The following is a 17,884-nucleotide window of genomic DNA, read 5'->3' as shown; positions in this document are numbered from 1 at the left end:
ACAAAATACAACATCTCTTCCTGATAAAAGAAAATAAAAAAGCACCCAGCATACTAGTAACAGAAGGAACTTCCTGAATCTAATAGGATATCCATAAGACACCTACAGTTAAAATCACACTCAACAGAAGACTGCATACCTTCCTCTGTCATCAAGTACCAGGATGTCTCCTCTCACCTCTTCTATTCCACTCTACAGAAGCATCTAGTCAGTAGAGTAAGTCAATCTATGGAATAAAAGGCATCCAGACAGAAGTAAAAATACCTTAATGGAGGATATCATGACCATACATATAGAAAATTTAAGAAAATTCTCAATAAAACTACTAATAATTGACCTTAGTAAGGTTGCAGGATACCAGCTCAATATAAAAAAAAATGTATTTTTACATATCAGGAGCAAATAGTCATTTTTTTCTTTTTGCAAATAGTGATTTAAAAAATATCTTAAATCATTTATATTATCATTAAAAACAATAACCACTGAAGGATAAACCTGACAAAAATGGGAAGGAACTCTTTACTGAAAACATTAATGAAACAGAGAAAAGAAAACCTGAATAGAGGGTTACAGCCTTATTCACAGATTGGAAGGGAGATATTGTTAAGATGGCAGTTCTCCCTTAATCAGTCTAAAGATTTAACACTATCCAACCAAAATCGCAAGAGGCTTTTTAGAGAAGGTGACAGGCCAATTCTAAAATTCATTTGAAAAAAGCAAAAAACCCAGAGAAACAGAAACTACTATTTAATTTCAAGATTTATTACACAGTTGAAGTAATCAAGTCAGGATAGGCACACAGGTCAACGAGACAGAACAGAGCTCAGGAATAGACATGTTAACTTGATGGAATGAGCACTGGGTGCTATTCTGTATGTTGGTAAATTGAACACCAATAAAAAATAAATTTATTAAAAAATAAATAAATAAAAATAAATAAAAAGGAATAGACATGTTAATAAACATATAAACAACTGATTTTTTAACAGGTACGTAATGGCCATTCAATGGAGGAAAAAAATACCTTTTAGCAAACAGTGCTGGACAACTGGATGTATATTTGCAAAAAGTTTAAATTTGATCCATACTTGGCTCCAACTGAAAAAAAAATTAAATCCACACAGATCACAGACCCAAATGTACAATTTGAAATTTTCAAACTGCTAGAAAAAAATGGAGGAGAAAATATTTGTGGCTTCAGGTTGGGTGAAGATTTCTTAGATGTGACACCCAAAGCAAGGTCTGCAAATGAAAAACAAACAAACAAACAAAAAAATATATATCAATAAATTTGATTTCATCAAAATTTAAAATTTCAGTTCTTTGAAAGGCACTGTCAGAATAAAAAGACAAGCCACAGAAGGCAGAAGGCATTTCCCCACAGACTAGGAGAAAATATTTGCAAAGCATATACCTGATAAAAGATTTGCATTCAGAAATATATAAGGATAAACAAGTGAATAATGAGAAAACCACCCCATTTTGTAAATGGACACATCCAAGATATACAAATGGTAAATAGCATGTAAAGGATGTGCAACACCATTACTCAAGAAATATTAACACCACAAAGAAGTAAAAGAGGCTTACATGCTGTCAAGTGCTGGCAAGGATTCAGTGGAAATGGAACTCACACCAGTAATGGAACCCCCATTTCGATGGCGGCATAAAATGGTATGACTCTTCCAAAAACAGTGTGGTAGTTGACGAAACCTACAACTCCTATGACCCATTCCTGAGAGAAGAGAACATACACACCCATACAAAGACTTCTACGTAAACGCTCATAGTAGCTTGTACTAGCCCAATGCTGCCAACAGTCCAAGTGTCTGTCCATCGACAGGTGAATGGATGAACAGACTGTGGCGTGACCACACAATGGGATGCCCACTCACCAGTAAAACAAATGGACTAACGATGCGCACGATGTGTAGGAATCTCAAAATAATTACGCTGAAAGCAGCCAGACAAAAATGAATATACACCGTACCCTTAAAACTCTAGAAAACGCAAGCCAACTTAGAGTGACGGAAGACATTTCCCCACCAGGAGAAGGGGGTCAGGAGGTTGGGATTACCAAAAAAAAAAAAAAAGAAAAGAAAAAAAAAAAACATACACAAGAAAGCATTTAGGCATGACGAATGTGTTCACTGTCTTGGCTACGGTGATATTCTCAGATATATACATGTCAAGATTTAGCAAATTACACTTTAAATACGTGCAGTTTATTGTAGGTCCGTTTTATCTCAAAAAAGCTGCTTAAAAAAAAAAAAAAAGATGAGATTGCCTATTTGAGGTTGCCCTTTTGCCAACCTAAGTTTTGGCCTCCTTGCAGAAACTTTCCCGAAGAGCATTTAGGAACAGACTGACATTGTTAAGCTTAATGCCCTGTGAAATAGTCTCAACTAATTGTCTCAAAGGCCTGTGGCAGCAGTTTTCTGAGCTCATATCAGATGACACTTTTTTCCTTTCTGTAAACATCAGCTCACGTCGCCACTGGATACCCACCGGCCATGCCTTTACCGCAGGAACCCGCCAGACTCGCAGCGCCGCGGAGCCCTTCACCGAGGAGGCTGCGAAAACAGTGGCCGATTCTGGGGGTCACGCCTGTTCCTGCTCACGGTCACTTGTGCGGGGACTTGTGCAGGGAGGTGGCAGGTGGGGGCATCGGTGGTTTGGGGGGTTCCACACGCCCTTGCGTGAGAAAGAGAAAGCGGAGGAGCAGAGGGACGTGTGAAGACGACCTCGGCCAAGTGCCACCAGCCGTGCTCCTCTTCAGGAACTTTCTGCCCTTAATCCAGCCCTTTCCTCCCTACAGATAACCTGGGGCACCCATTGCTTGGCGTCCCCGTCACCGCGATCTCGCCTAGTCTCCCAGGCCCGGCCGCAGGAACACGAGCAGCCCAGACTCTCAGGTTTCCTTTGCAGGCCGGGCACACGCGTGCACACACGCGCAGAAGCACACGTGCACACAGCACAGCCGAAGCCCAGGTCCCTCCCACAGAAGTGCTAATGCTTCAGCCTCCTCTTAGCACAAGTCGCCAGAAACCCGCCTCACTGCGAGGCCCTGTGTTTCTCACGCTCGGATAATCCCTCCTGCATTTGCCCTTTTCCCACTGACGTCCTGCGGCCCAGGTGCAGTCCGTCCCGCTGCCGAGGTGGCTTGGACGACGCGGAGAGGAGCTTCCCCGCAGAGAAGGTCACTGCGAACACAGGCTCCGCCCGCGCACACAGGGGCCTGCGGGGGCTGCTCCGGCCCACGGTGGCCGCCCCGACTATGGAGGAGGGCCAGGGGTGCTGCAGGTGCGCCCCGGGACCCCCTCGAGCCACGGGGCCTCCCGCCTGACTCCTGAGCTCCCGAGGCCACAGCGGATCCAGAGGGGCCACGGTAGTCCGGCTGGTCCCAGGCCCCGGGAGCAGGTGTTAGGCCCCGGGCCCCATCGTACAGACACATCAGGAACAGGTGCCACCGTGGGAGAGGCGCCCCGGGAGCGCACCCGGCGTGGGGGTCCCCACCCGGGGTCCACGCGAGCCGTGAGCCAGGCCTCTCTGTCCAGGCCAGCGTCACCACCTGGCACCACAGCGAGGGTTGACGTGTGGCCCGCTGAGCCCCGTGGCCCGGTGCCCTCATGCGATGAACAACGGGCACAACTACACCCGGTGGCCCGCCAGGTATTCCCTGAGCCTCGGCATCTGCAGCAGTCGCTGGCTCAGCCCTGCTCGCCCTGTCCCCGTCACCCGCCACATCCAGGCTGCCTGAGGCCGGAGCGCAGCCCCAGGGGTGGCCCGCTCCCTCGTGCTGCTGCGGGAAGCCGGGCCGGCGGCCGGGTTTGGAGGCGCGCGGCTCGGGCCCACGTAGCACCGACCAACAGCGGGCCCGGAGCGACTACTGAAGCTGCCGAACGGACTACAGGAGAGTCCCTGGTTTAAGTAGACGTGTTCCGTCTGAGGACACCGCTCTGTCCTGCCAGATGAGCGCCCTGACAAGGGTTGTTTGGCGCATCAGGAGTGTGGGGTAAAACTGTCACAAGGAGGGGGCAGCAGGAGGGATCCGGGTTAGTGTGAGCCCAGATGGAAAGCATATTTTTATTTGTCTTGCTTTTTACGCTCCACATTCTGGGGAACTCACAGCCTAGCCCATATAGTCGTTTTGAAAGGAGGATTCTAAATTGTTATTAGGTTCAACGATGGATTCATTTAGCCTTACAACAAGCTTACGTGAAGCTCCCATTTTTTTTTTTAATTTTCCTTCATTTATGATAGTCACAGAGAGAGAGAGAGAGGCAGAGACACAGGCAGAGGGAGAAGCAGGCTCCATGCACCGGGAGCCCAACGTGGGATTCGATCCCGGGTCTCCAGGATCGCGCCCCGGGCCAAAGGCAGGCGCCAAACCGCTGCGCCACCCAGGGATCCCTGAAGCTCCCATTTTAAAGACCCAGCTAATAAAACAGATTACGTTCATACGGCCCCGTGGGAGAGGGTATGAGGAGCAACTAAACTCACCGAGAAGAGGATAAATGAGCTGGTTAGCTCTAGTGGAAGCTAAGGGTCCCTTCTAAGGGTCCTCTAGTCCCATCCAGGGCCCTGCTGTCCACTGGTGACAGGGCGAGGGGGCCTGGGGTAGAAAGCAAGGGTTCCTTACGCCCAATCCCTTGCAGACCACCCTTCTGTCTCAAGACCTGCCCTCTTTCCACTAAGGCCAAAGGACTTCAACCTGAACCCTGCTTTTAAAAAGACTCCCAGAGCTAATTTTCAAGGCAAATTTCCAGAGAAATCAGCAGAGAAAATAACCCTTAAAAAAAAAAAAGATTTTGTTCATTTATTCATGAGAGACACAAAGAGAGAGGCAGAGACATAAGAAGAGGGAGGAGAAGCAGGCTCCATGCAGGGAGCCCGATGCGGGGCTTGATCCCAGGACTCCGGGATCACACCCTGAGCCAAAGGCAGACACTCAACCGCTGAGCCACCCAGGGATCCCAGAAATAATCCTTCTAAACTGGAAGTGGCCCCTGTCATCAGCTCATGTGTCAACAACAACTGATTAGCAGGACTGTGTGGAGCGTGGAGTTGAGAAGCCTTCTGGGGACTCGCCTGGGCCCAAAGGAAAGGACCACAACTCTATTAAAATATGGTGTGATCCGGTTTAGACTATCACATGCTCTGCCCCATACCCCATCCCTTCCCAGCAACCCCTAACAATCTTTTCCTAACAGGAAATAAGCCGGTGTAAATGGTTCTCTTTACAAAACGACGTGAAATTCCTCATACTGAACATGATGAGGACAGACCACGCATCGGAACAACAGCCCTGGGACAACGGAGGGACCACTCCCATTGAGAACAGCTCTATGTGGCCCGTGCGAATCGAGGAAGCCACTTCTGACCAAAGGCCCTGGCCGCTTAGTAAATACCACGCTACTGTGCCAACAAGCTTGCAAGTGCTCTGACTTCGACTGGGTCGTCAGGTGGGCCCTACCCTGAGGGCTAGCCCTCTTTCCCATCTTTTGGAAAACAAGGTTTTAAACGTCCCTGGGTGGAACACTGTATTCCTGAAGGTGAGCCACTCCAAAGAGAGGAATTCAATCCTAGGTTAGACATGGCTCCTGGGGCCACACACAAAGCTTTGGGGATCTCTGGGAAGCCTCAGGTGGGCATGGCTGCATCCTGGTTACCAGGACTCACTTCATCATTCAGAGGTATTGGTATTCGACAGTCTTGGAGTTCCAGACTCAGGGTGGGGTGTGGTGAAGGACGAGGACCTTGGGACATGCCTTACCTCTTCCTGGCACTGGCGCGATCCTCCCGAGAGTCTCCGGGCAGTTCAGAGACCCACTCTGATCTCTAAAGAACTAGATGTTAACGAAGGGCTTCTGTACGCTCTGAAGGGCCTTTGCTTGCCTCCCCTCGTCCAATGGAGACCAAGAATGAAGCTTCTTTATAGATTTCACTAAAGTACAGACAGCACGCCTTCAGAATCTCAGCTCCGGACCAGTTGTATGTAGAGGATATTAACAGTCATTGGACATCAGGAAACCTTACTTAGGCAGTTGTTCTGGCAGCTGGGCAGGAATTCAGGAGGCATCCTTAACCACTGATCATCGCTGTGACAGTTCAATATGCGGGAAAGGCACGAGACCCTTGTAAAAGTGCAGGATGTAGCAGTGCGTCAAAGTCCCGTCATCTCACATTTGTCTTAAACTATCCATTGTTGAAGCAGTGGGACTTTAAAAAACCTATAGACCTATACCTATCCATATTTATCTACATATATCTCTACATCTACGTCTCTAGAATAGATATGTCAAAGTTCCAATGTACTCAAGAAGCAAATAAGCTCAACTTACAGAATCCACGCAAGAAGAAATCCAACCCCTTTTTCACCGCCCTTGGGCATGTCCTACACAACTCACGCAGGGAAAATGGGTTTTGACAACATGGATCCAAGTCAGTTGGGGAACATAAAAATTAGGGTAAGCTCCAAAGATGTAAGTCTCAGGAATTTACAATAAAATTCAGAAGAGCTATCAATGTTGATAACACTCACAATGGAAATAATCCAGAAAGAGCGCTGGGGCCGGGTCTCATCACTCCTAGGATTCGCCGCCACTCTACGTTCACACCCTCAAAAAAGCCAACAAAGGGCAAAGTTATAACAAGGAAGCAATTACTCACAATTTTTATTTGCAAGTTCTGTAAAAGATACTGCCTCGAAGTCATAAAAAGAAAAAAAGTATTCGACTCGACAATTTTTAAAAATTATACTCCCTTCTATTTCCTCATTAAATAACTCTTGTGTCTGTGCGCTGAAAATCATGTAGGATACGTGACGGAATGACCAAATAGCCCAAGAAAGTGCTGATGCTTAGACATAAGCAGACTTGTATTTCTCACTGATGAATCAACAGCCACAGACTTCCCCTCAAGTCCGTAAAGCAACCTAATTTAGGAGGCTTGTTTTATTGCCTGCTCTAACTTGTATAAATCTCTGATGAGATCTAGTCCAAAACCCCGGCCTTCTTCCTTTGACAATTACTCCCGGTTCTCTCTGTGCCCTTCTGGAAGAAGATACAAGGATTCTCGAACAGATCAACACATAACAACAAGCCCACCGGCTGCCCAGCCAAGACTGTCAGGGGCCTGGCACTGCCCAGGGGAGGTGCTGCAAGCTGGCTGGCCAGTTCAGCAAATTAACAGCCGGTGCAAATCCAACGGCCATTTCCTTTTATGGGGAAAGGAAAAACCACTGAGTTCCTTTTCCCAGTTACTGGGAGTTTCACATCAACAATGAATAATGTTTCACTCATTGTTTCTCTGAAATTCAGGTGTAACTGGGTGTCCTATATTTTATCTGGCAACGCTTTTCCCCCACCCTGTGGGTGTCTAGGTCTGGTGTGCAGAAAAGGAGATTTCTAATACCCGCTGATGCTGCAACTTTTGCAAATGTAAGGTTGAAGAGTGCCCGGATCTAGACCACGTCCTCGAAGGCTTCACCCTTGAAAGAGTCTCGAAGAGGATTCGGTCTGCCCTTCTAGCGGGAGAGGTTCTCTCTTGGGGGCAGGTGGTCGGGGAGTAGGAAGACAAAGGTGCACGGTGCCTGCCACCAGAGCAGCACGCCTCCAAGCCTGTCAGGCTGTGCTTCTGGGGTAATGCTCAGCTCCCATGGCCCTCCAGAGACCACGATAACAACCATTACGTGTTGCTATTTTTGAGCACCTGTTTACTAATTGCCAGAAACTGAAATTGGCAAGCATGTTTGGTTGGCTCCCTCTGAGGACAGAGATGTAGCTCCATTTTTGAGAACTGGCTCAAAAAAAAAAAAAAAAAAAAAAAAAAAAACCTATGAAAACCAGAGTTTTAAAGGTTCTATTCCAACTTAAAAAAAAAAAAAATCCTTCCTTTGGGTCAAAAGAAAGCAGCTGATCTTTTAATCTTTGGTCACAAAACATTCCATTCATTCCCTTTTCCCCTTGATGGAAACTTTACCTACCTCCACTAATGAATAACTCGGCAGCAACTCACTGTCTTTTCCCACCTGCATAAAGTTTAGAAAAAAACAAAAACAAAAACCACAAAAAAATCAACCACCCAGAGATGGCTGAGAGGTTTAATTATTGCCTGGAAAGCAACACCTTTTCACAGCATTTTTAAGACTAATTTTCATAATTACTTACTGATTGAAACTGGGACTTGCAACAGTGTAAACTCATTTCCATATTAATATTCAGTAATGATTAACGTAGCTCAGGACCCAAGTTCAAGATCTGAAAGCATAGACTAAGTGGAAATAAAGAAATTTAACCCATAGGGTAAATCTGTCACCTGCTCCTCAAATGGTTTTCCCTTCATTAACTGGCTTCCAATAAACTTGCATTTGCTCTGTGATGACTCACCACGAGGGAATTCAGGCAGGAACACAAGACCTGGGCAAACTTGTTGACTCACTACTCCCCATTTTTCTCTCTCCACCATCCCTCCCCTGCTTATGTGCATTTCTGCATATTCCTTCCTCCCTGCACATCTCCCCATCCCCATTCAGCTGTCTGTCCCTCTGGTGTCCTTTTTACTGATCTATCCATCACTTTCTCACCCTCTCGCTGTCACACTGGCCCTTCCTCCCTCCTAGTTCCTTGACACCTCTTACTTGGTCTTGTGCCTTCTTGCAGGGCCCATTCATGATTTTGCTCTCAGTCCAAGTCCAAGATCTTCAACATCAAACAGGGAACAATAATTACCCTGATTAGCTAAGAGTAAATAAGTTTTACTGTTTAGACCAAGTACATACAAATCACTTCTGTGCTTAACCAAACTCCCATTTGAGGAAGAAAAAAAAAAAAAAAAAGCCCAGCTAGACACACACATACTAATTTTCACTGTGAGAATAAAGGTGGGATCCCTGGGTGGCGCAGCGGTTTGGCGCCTGCCTTTGGCCCAGGGCGCGATCCTGGAGACCCAGGATCGAATCCCACGTCGGGCTCCCGGTGCATGGAGCCTGCTTCTCCCTCTGCCTGTGTCTCTGCCTCTCTCTCTCTCTCTGTGTGTGTGACTATCATAAATAAATAAAAATTAAAAAAAAAAGAATGAAAGGTCTTTAACTGTTTATCTGGGAGCATGCTATCACATGGGACTGCACGCCATCCTCTTGAGAAAGGTCCTTTCAACTTTTGACTTTGTCTTAGTCCATCAGCTATGGCGTCCATGCTGCCCTCTTCTAAACCAGAATTTCTTGAACACTGAAAGCCCCACAAGCCAAAACAAGGACATATTCATTAATGATTTTTCTTTTGAGAGCTATTTTTGGAGTTGCTATTTGATTCACGCGCATCCTCCTTAAATGTCCTTTGGCAAGTGGCTAAGCAATGCCAAGCAAAGGAAGCAACGACACAGTGCTGGTTTCCCCCTCATTACAATGAACAAGTTAGACCCACCTACTGACAAGGATCAGACATGAAAATCTAGGGATTGCAAATGGTGCTCATGTTCTTGTTGTCCATAAATGTCGCTTCGTTTAAACTAAGCTCAGAGTAAAATCTAATTTTATTCATTCTTCTTTCCAAAGAAGAATCCATCTGAGAGTTAATGAATGCTTTCAAGAACTCCAGTCTTATAGGAAATGCATAATTACTCTCTTGCTCCAATAGCTACCACATCCAGAACTTAATGCCCAAGTGGTTAACCCCAGAGTAGCAGTCTCCTCTAACTATTCATTTCCAACTGCCTGGGGTTCAGGAGGTATTTTTCAAACAATCCTTTGGATATTTGTTTCAGCAAATCTAATTATGACCTTTACATGTAAAGCCTGTCCTCAAGATTATATCATGTCCCTGGCATCCTAGAAGTTACAAAGCTTTATTCTATTTGTGCTTAAGGGAGCCCGAGTCCAATCATTCCTATGTCCGAAGGTCATTCACATTTAGTGAAATTACATTCTGGCATTAAAATCCTCACAGTGAACATTTAAAAAGGAAGGGAAAAAATAGAGTCTTACTCTACATACTATTTATGTATATTCATTCACACACAGGGACCAAAAATAATTAGAACAGGACCAAAAATTAAGTAGGTAGTTATTTTCTTATTTGCTGGGAGAAGTCTCCTCATTCATTATACATGTCCATCTTACCCATTATTGCTTCACCACGTTATATCAACTCCACAATACCAAAGTCATATTCCATTGGAATAGATCAGGTTCAAAAAAAAAAAAAAAAAAAAAGTCAAGAAAATTCTTGGTCCATTATAATTAGAAGGACAAAGTTGATGCAAAGGAGTCTCAAAGTGATTGATAAGAATCACAGATGAAGCAGAAAATGTATCCCCAAACCAGTGGCGCTGGGAGTAAGTGGGGAAAAAAATAATTTAAAGCGACCACCATAAATCAGGGAAAATCAGATTACTTCTTTAGCTCTTGTGGGTGAATAAGGTGCAGATTCTTAATATACGCAAGGAATGTTAAAGCAAAGTCTTGAGGAAAGAGAAAAATCACCAACCGTGAGGGCCGTAGGTAACAAAGAAAGTGTGACGTTAGAATACACACGTGGAAAGAATAAAGACATCTAGCTCATGTCTAGGTAATGAGCAGTGAGCCATGTGCAGCTCAAAATGTCAAATCCAGGGAAAATGCTTAACCTTGATCTTTAAAGAGGTGGCCTGTAAGCACTCGGAGAAAAAGTAGAGATCATCAGAAACCACCAGAGATTTTCCCAGAACAATAGGCAGTATATTACCTCTATTTCCTTCTCTAACAGTTTCCAGCCTCACTCACAGAAAGCTGAGAGGGTATCTTGACAGTCTATCGTGAGATCCCATTAGACCAGGCTTATTCCTGTCCCAGGCCTCAGCACCAACAGACCTCACTTCCAGTTTGTTCCGGTCATCGGGCCTCCTCCCTGTTTCGGGTTAGTTGCATCTGGACCAATACGACCACATCAAACACCTGCTGCTGGAGTCCGAGGTCAGCTCCTGTGACCTCCTTGCATCCTGGACTACTTTGATCTCTGCCAGAATGTAAATTCCCATCTCTGCATTTCCAAACTGTTCTCCACCCTTGCTTTCTTTGGCAGCTATTGTCCTCAAAGCTTTCCACTGTACATTCTGGCAGCCCTGGCCCCACGTAGAATAGCCCTTCCGCATCCATAAACGCTTTTCAAAACACTGTTTCCACCTTCTGACTTAAATTGAAATCTGGCTCCCTCCGAGCTGTTGCCTCTTCCCTTTCTGATGCCTGTTCTGCTCTACCCCCCGCCCCCAGTCCTGAGCTATGTGAAGGATTCATTTGACTGTGAGGGACAGAACCTCAGAACCCCAAGATAGCAATGGCTTTAGGAGATAAGACATCGTCTTTCTCGCTCACGTAGAAACTAACTAGGGGTGGGCCTCATGAGGGCAGGAGGAGCCAAGGTTATTTCTTAGCTCATTGCTCTACCGCCCTCAGCACGATCTTCTAGCTCATGGTACAGGAGGGCTGTCATTTCGTAAGAGCACAAGCACACCAAAGTTAGCCAGAAGGGAGGGGACTTCTTTCCTCTCTAAGGAAGCTCTGGGTCCAGTGTAAGCCCACGGCCACTTACACGCTACTGGTCAGAACTCATCACGTGGCCTTACCTACGTACCAGGTAGGCTGGGAAATGCAGTCTTACCCTGGGCAGCCGTGTACTAGCTAAAAATTATGATCATATGGTCAAGGAAGAACAGATATGGGGCATCGACTCACAGTATCTGCTTCACATGAATCCCACATTCCAAGGCTGCTTCCAGAACTGCACACCTGTCTTGGTTTGTAAAGATTGCCTAGTCACTTCCGCGTTTTCAGGGACACCTGGTTCATGGTCTTCACGACATCCCGAGTCCCGCCGTCATCTGAGAGGACTTTCATGCACGCAGACAGCCTAACAACACCTCAGCTTCACAATTATTTGACTTCAATACCAACATTTTCACCTTCCCCTCAGTTCTGCTATCCCTTCTCCTATCCATCTCCTTTGACATCTTAAACTCAAACCCCCACACCAATCCCAACCTCCAGTCCTTCCAGCTTTCTTACTTTCCTACACTATCATAAATTAAAACGGCTAGTCCCCGAAAGCTTCATTTTTTTTCTAGTCTGTCGGGCTTTCTATCAATCTCTCTCTCTCCTTCCAGTTCTTCTTCCCTCCTTGGCTCTCTTAACCAATCTGGATACCACTATTGCTCCCATCAACTATCACCCTACCTTCCCAGCAAATCGTCATCCTGGATCAATTGTTGCCAAACCAGTGGTCCTCAAAATTGGATTAAAGTTGTCACATAATCTTAAAACTGTCCTTTTATGCTACTTTTTCCTGTATTAGTTTACAACCTACATCTCCTCTAGGTTTTTATTGCAGAAGTGGCATAATAGGGGATTCACAGGAGTCACTAGTAAGTGTTGATTGGTTTACGGGTAGACTGATAGAAAGATGACTTGATGACAAGAAAAATATAAACTGGACTATAGTATACTTAGGTAGGTTCGTCCCTATGTGAAACAAAAAATGCCAATTATAATGAATACAAGCCCAAGGGAAGCTCATGAAAAGTGTAGCTCAAGACTTTATCTTTGGACTTGGCCTGCTAACAATATTGATGAGGATGTAGTTGGTATGATTATTAAAAATACCAAAAACTTGAAACCAAAGACTGAGGAAATGTAATATGCCTGAAACAAGATCCAAAGACTTTCCATAGGCTAGAATGATGGTCAAAATCTATCTATCATAGATGGACAGATGTACATGCAGTCTTTTCAATCACTTATTCATTTACTCATTTATTCATAGGACAAAGCACTTCATTTCATTTAGGTCCTTCACCTAGATCTGAAACCCCAACTTCACCAGATGTGGAGGTATAATGGAATAAACAAGATTTGTATAAATGAAAAAATATGAAAAAAAATATGTATAAGACTTTATGTTATTGCAAACCTCAGTTTGTGTGAAGTTTTCCCAAAATTACTTCATTCTACTTTTTAGACATAAGGCATCAAGAACGGAGTCCCAGTTTACTCTGTGTGCCATCACACTTCAAGCACTGTGTCTAATGCACAACTTCCAGATATTTTCAGGATAATTTTGACCAATCAGAATAAATCCAAAGTGACCTCACAAAACTCATGGGAAAGGAACACATTACCACTTATCTGTCCCCATGCTTAGCACACTGATGTTGCTGAATGCTATGGTCTTATAGCCTGTGGGTTTCAAAAAGATCTATGCCTGCCATATAACAGGCACTTAGTAGAAATTAGTTAACTAATTACATGAATAAAAAAATTCTTAGAGTTTTTGTATTAAGTTTTAAATATTTAACATGCCTTCACTTGCCTTATATATAACCAATATCATTGGGCCTCCTGAGTTGTCTCCCCTAACAGATAACCTTTTTAAGAAAAAAGGTATGCCTGCAAAATAAAGGATTTTTATAGCAGGACTGTGTATTTAAGTCTTATATGCAGACTTTTGTTATGTCTGATTTAATAAGAACAATCTTGCACAAAGAAGCTAAGACTGATGGCAATATTGATAAAGATCATTTCCATTCCTAACATTCTGGGAATACCTCTGACCTCTAGCTCGAGCCAAAACAAAACAACCCTAAAATGGAAAGAAGTGATCCAGAAAGAGGATTTAGTCATTAATATGACTTAATAGTGCACAATTTTATTTTACCATGTGGGTCATTAGGACTCAGTGGTCAGTTGGAAATCGAACCACTGTCAGAAGGTCAGTCCATTTGCTAAAAAGCCTATATAATTGCATGTGAGTCTGTTATAGTAATGCCTTAGGTTAAGCTTAAATCCTTCAAAGGGTAGACTCACGTATCTCTGAAATAGAAAGTCTTTTTTCAGGATACATCTGTTATCATTAATTCAACATCCTGTGTGGACTCAAAATCCTCACCACAGAGACAATGGGAATATATGCAAAGAGTACCAAAAATTCCCTGACCCCTCCAATATACAAATCAAGGCAGAGGATGCCGGGGTGGTTCAGTTGGTTAAGCATCTGCCTTTGGCCCAGGTCATGATCCCGGGATCCTGGGATCAAGTCCCCACATTGGGCTCCTTGCTCAACAGCGAGCCTGCTTCTCCCTCTGCCTGCCACTCCCCGCTGCTTGTGTGCTTGGTCTCTGACAGGCAAATAAATAAAATCTTAAAAAAAAAAAAAAAAAAGGCAGAGTCACAGATTTTAGGTTCCCAGAGTATGTTGTCTCCATCCCCATCACACACCATTGGGCACAGTTTGTAGAGGAAGAAAGCATAGAACGGGAGCACAAAGGGCCAAGATCTCTATCACAGCTATGGAAAGTAAATGAGTTGGCTGCAGCGGCTGTGTTCCAAACACCCTCCTCCAGCTTCTGCACAATTAAGCCATTTTGATTTTTTTTTTAAACAGATCTTTTATTGCTTTTTTATTGAACCACTTAAATATTTTGAAGTGCATATTAGAAGTCCTCCTACAAGCTACAGGATGGGCAAGACTGCACAGCAACAATTAAAACTAACAAAAAACAGGGGTTAATAGACAAAAGGTGTTAAAACTCACTTCCCCTACTTGTCCACAGTGATGCTTTCCTTACATTTTCAAGCACATCCACTGATATATAATATATCCAAACCATAAATACATGTCGTGTGGGTGATCAAACCAGGAAAAATTTTATCAGATTTAAGTATTTTAATTATCTTACAGAATTGTTTGTTCCTATCAAGTGTAAAAATGTATGAAGAAAACCTTGCTGGATCAAAGACTTAGAAGACTGGGGAATGCATGTAGGCATGCCACCAATCTTCCCTCTGGAACCAGAATGGACACAGCCAATCCCAGCAGTTCCCTTGGCACCCAGAAACCACCTCACCATCCCAAGCCAGCATGATAATCAGCCCCTTTCAATCTGAACTAAAATATATTAAGCAACTCTGAGTCGAATTTATAATAGATTTATATGCAACTCAAGGTGAATTAATTGCCTAAAATGTTCTCTATCCACGTTTGTTATACTACAGGCCAAGTAACCATCTCAATATTTAAAAAAAATAACATTCACAAAATCTTGGACGTGCACACAGATGCACTTACGACATGCCAAGCAAAGCGTGTGTTATATCTTTCGATGCTCACTATGTCAGGTACTATTATTATCACCATTTGGGGGGCGGGGCACAGGAAGCAGCCTTTGCGAGACTAAATACCTCCTCTAAAGACACCCAGGAAGCATGTGGCAGTTCTGTTCAGTTCCCGGTCCTAAAAAACTGTTCTCTTAGTGACCACACTGTATCATCTCCCCTTTTCTTCTCAAAAGGAGCAAATCGTCTATTTGATGCAACTATTTACCTTCAAGAGAACTTCACACCTTTTGTCCTAGTGTCTTGGCCCTGATAAAGTGAAGAAGTACTATGAAATCTCAACTATCATGTCAACTCCACAGCACTTTAAGCCTCACACATGGTCCTACCCCTAAACAGTGTTCAATTTGAGTCTTATTATTGTATGTACTATCCAAAATGGAACACTGTTTAGAAGAATTCCCTTACTTAGAAGATACACTTTTGGGAGGGATGTCTGGGGTAGAGTTGCACATAAGGATCATGTTCTTAGACTGTTAAGAATATGGGTACCATCCACGAAGAAGCAGGACACAAGGCAATGTGGCTGGCATTTCCTCTTGGACATTAAGGATTTTTCTAAGCAACCAATGGACCAAAGAAGAAATTATCAAACCAAAATAACAACGCACTCGGGGCACCTGGGTGGCTCAGTCAGTTGAGTATCCAACTCCTGATTTCGGCTCAGGTCATGATTTCAGGGTTGTGGGATCAGGACCCAAGTTAGGCTCCATACTCAGTGCAGAGTCTGCTTCAGATCCTCCCACTTCTCCCTCTGCCCCTGCCCCTGCTCATGCTATAAATAACAAATAAAACTTTTAAAATATATATAAACAAATTTTTAGAAAGACAATATGCTCACATAATTAAATGTTAAAACTGAAAGATCAACTTTAGACAAAAGAACATTTATTATACTAACGTATCTATTCATATTTTACTCCCTCTGCCAGAGTAACCATATTGTGGGATAATATAATCCAGCCAACAGTGAACACAGACCACTAGTAATTAGAAAAAATGTTTCCAAATAACCTCGGTCCTAAGCACTTCAAAGAAAAACCTCCAAAGAGTTACATGCTTAGTCTGGTTTCCAGAGGTCTTGGAAGGTTGGAGAAGCTATGCACCATCGCAGAGAAGCATGAATCCACAGAAACGTAACAATTTCAAAAGGTAGAGAGTAGGGGTGTGGAGGCAAGGAGTCATCCACCCTGTGTTCCAATGAAGGCCAAACATGAAGGTAAGAGGGCCCGGGGACCAAAGCACTGAGTAACTTACCTACACACAGCGACTTAGGATACGTGAGAGGACGGTCGCCGCCTCAAGATGATACAGAACTGCAAGTCCTGTCAACAGTACAGTAGGTCTCAAATTCTATTTGCTTGAGACTCTCCTGATGCACGGGTTTAAAATGCGGATTCCTGGGTCCTACTTCCACAGACACTCATTCAGTACATACGGGGTGTAGCAGCCACCAATGCAAATTTTCTAAAAACACCCCATGTGATTCTGACGCAGGTGGTACCGGATTGAGAGGCTACAGAATCTTCTTTGAGCACTAGGTCCCAATTCTGACAGCTGCTACCAAGTAACTCTGAATATCGGTCGCTGGGTGAGCAAGACCCCGAGCCAGGCTCTCCACAGGCCTGAGGGACTTACACAATGCACACCCACATGCACGCACACACGCACACTCACATGCACATACGGTCCACTTGTCAAGAACACTGTGTATCTTAGCAACTGTTGTCTCCTTTCCTTATACACCTAAAATTGAATATAGAGTCACAGAGAAGAAAAGGAAAGCATCAGCTAGGTAGTCTTTCTCACTAAACTCGATTATTTTAGATGACGCCTTAACTGTCCTTTTGTTCTTATTTCTGGTAATTTTTGTTGTCACTGAAGGGAGAGAAAAAGGTAAGTTGCACATCAGAATAGCATTCGGGAAGTTTGCTCTCAAGAGTCTAAGTTGTCAACGTATTTATCATTTTTGATATTCAAGTCCAACACTACGATATGTTTCTAGATCTCCTATCATGTGATATAAAAGTCATGTGCATATTCATATATCGAAGTCTGAACCTCAGGATGGGATTATATCCAGAAATAGGACTTTTAAAGAGATAAGTCAAAACAGGCCTTCATCCCACATAACTGGTGTCCTTCTAAGAGGAGGAGATTTGGACAGAGCCCAAGGGAAGAGGACGTGAAGACCGAAGGCGGCCCTCTATACACCAAGGACAGAGGCCCCAGAGGAAGCCAACCCCGTTGACACTTTCATCTCAGACTTGGTCTCCAGAACTGTGAGAAAATAATTTGTTCACCCAGTACCAGTCTAGGGCACTTTGTTTCGGCAGCCTTAGAAAACTACCGCATTACCCCATATAAAAAGCAAGGCAATCCTTTTTTTACTTACTACCTTAAGACAATGTACCATGTCCTAGTTCTGAAAGGAGGCCAGTCTTTAAGTAGGCTCCACGCTCAGCATGGAGCCCAATGCAGGGCTTGACCTCACACCCTCAAGATCAAGACCTGAGCTGAGATCAAGAGGCAGAGGGTGAACTGATTGAGCCACCCAGGCGCCCCAGGAGGCCGCTCTTATTCAGAACAGACACTCTGGAGTAAGACCGAAAAAAGGAAGGAGAGAATGAAGCCCCAGATTTTAAACTTACCAATCTGTGATACCTTGAAGCCCATGACACCTCTACCACTCATCTCCTGAGGCCCTTTTCCCCTCCCGGGCCTGGAGGAACAGAGTGCGAA

The 17,884-nt window shown here is 44.3% G+C and overlaps 1 protein-coding gene across 14 annotated transcripts in view; it reads right to left on the bottom strand.

Annotated features, from left to right (window-relative positions):
- LYPD6B (LY6/PLAUR domain containing 6B) overlaps nt 1–17,884 on the bottom strand; it is a 249,435-nt gene that overhangs the window by 191,419 nt on the left and 40,132 nt on the right. Inside the window, exon 1 of one of the 14 annotated variants that reach the window (XM_049097239.1) lies at nt 10,725–10,839. The exons of 12 other annotated variants lie outside the window; for them this stretch is intronic. The gene's annotated coding sequence lies outside the window, so the exon portion shown is untranslated. Of the gene's footprint in view, nt 1–139; nt 242–10,724; nt 10,840–17,884 lie in introns of those variants that run through there. One more of the 14 variants, XM_049097238.1, reaches the window with a different exon arrangement.

This window comes from Canis lupus, chromosome 19 (assembly GCF_003254725.2).
Source record: "Canis lupus dingo isolate Sandy chromosome 19, ASM325472v2, whole genome shotgun sequence".
Taxonomy (NCBI): domain Eukaryota; kingdom Metazoa; phylum Chordata; class Mammalia; order Carnivora; family Canidae; genus Canis; species Canis lupus.
Note: the sequence above shows the minus strand (reverse complement) of the source record. Positions and strands in the feature narration are given on the sequence as shown.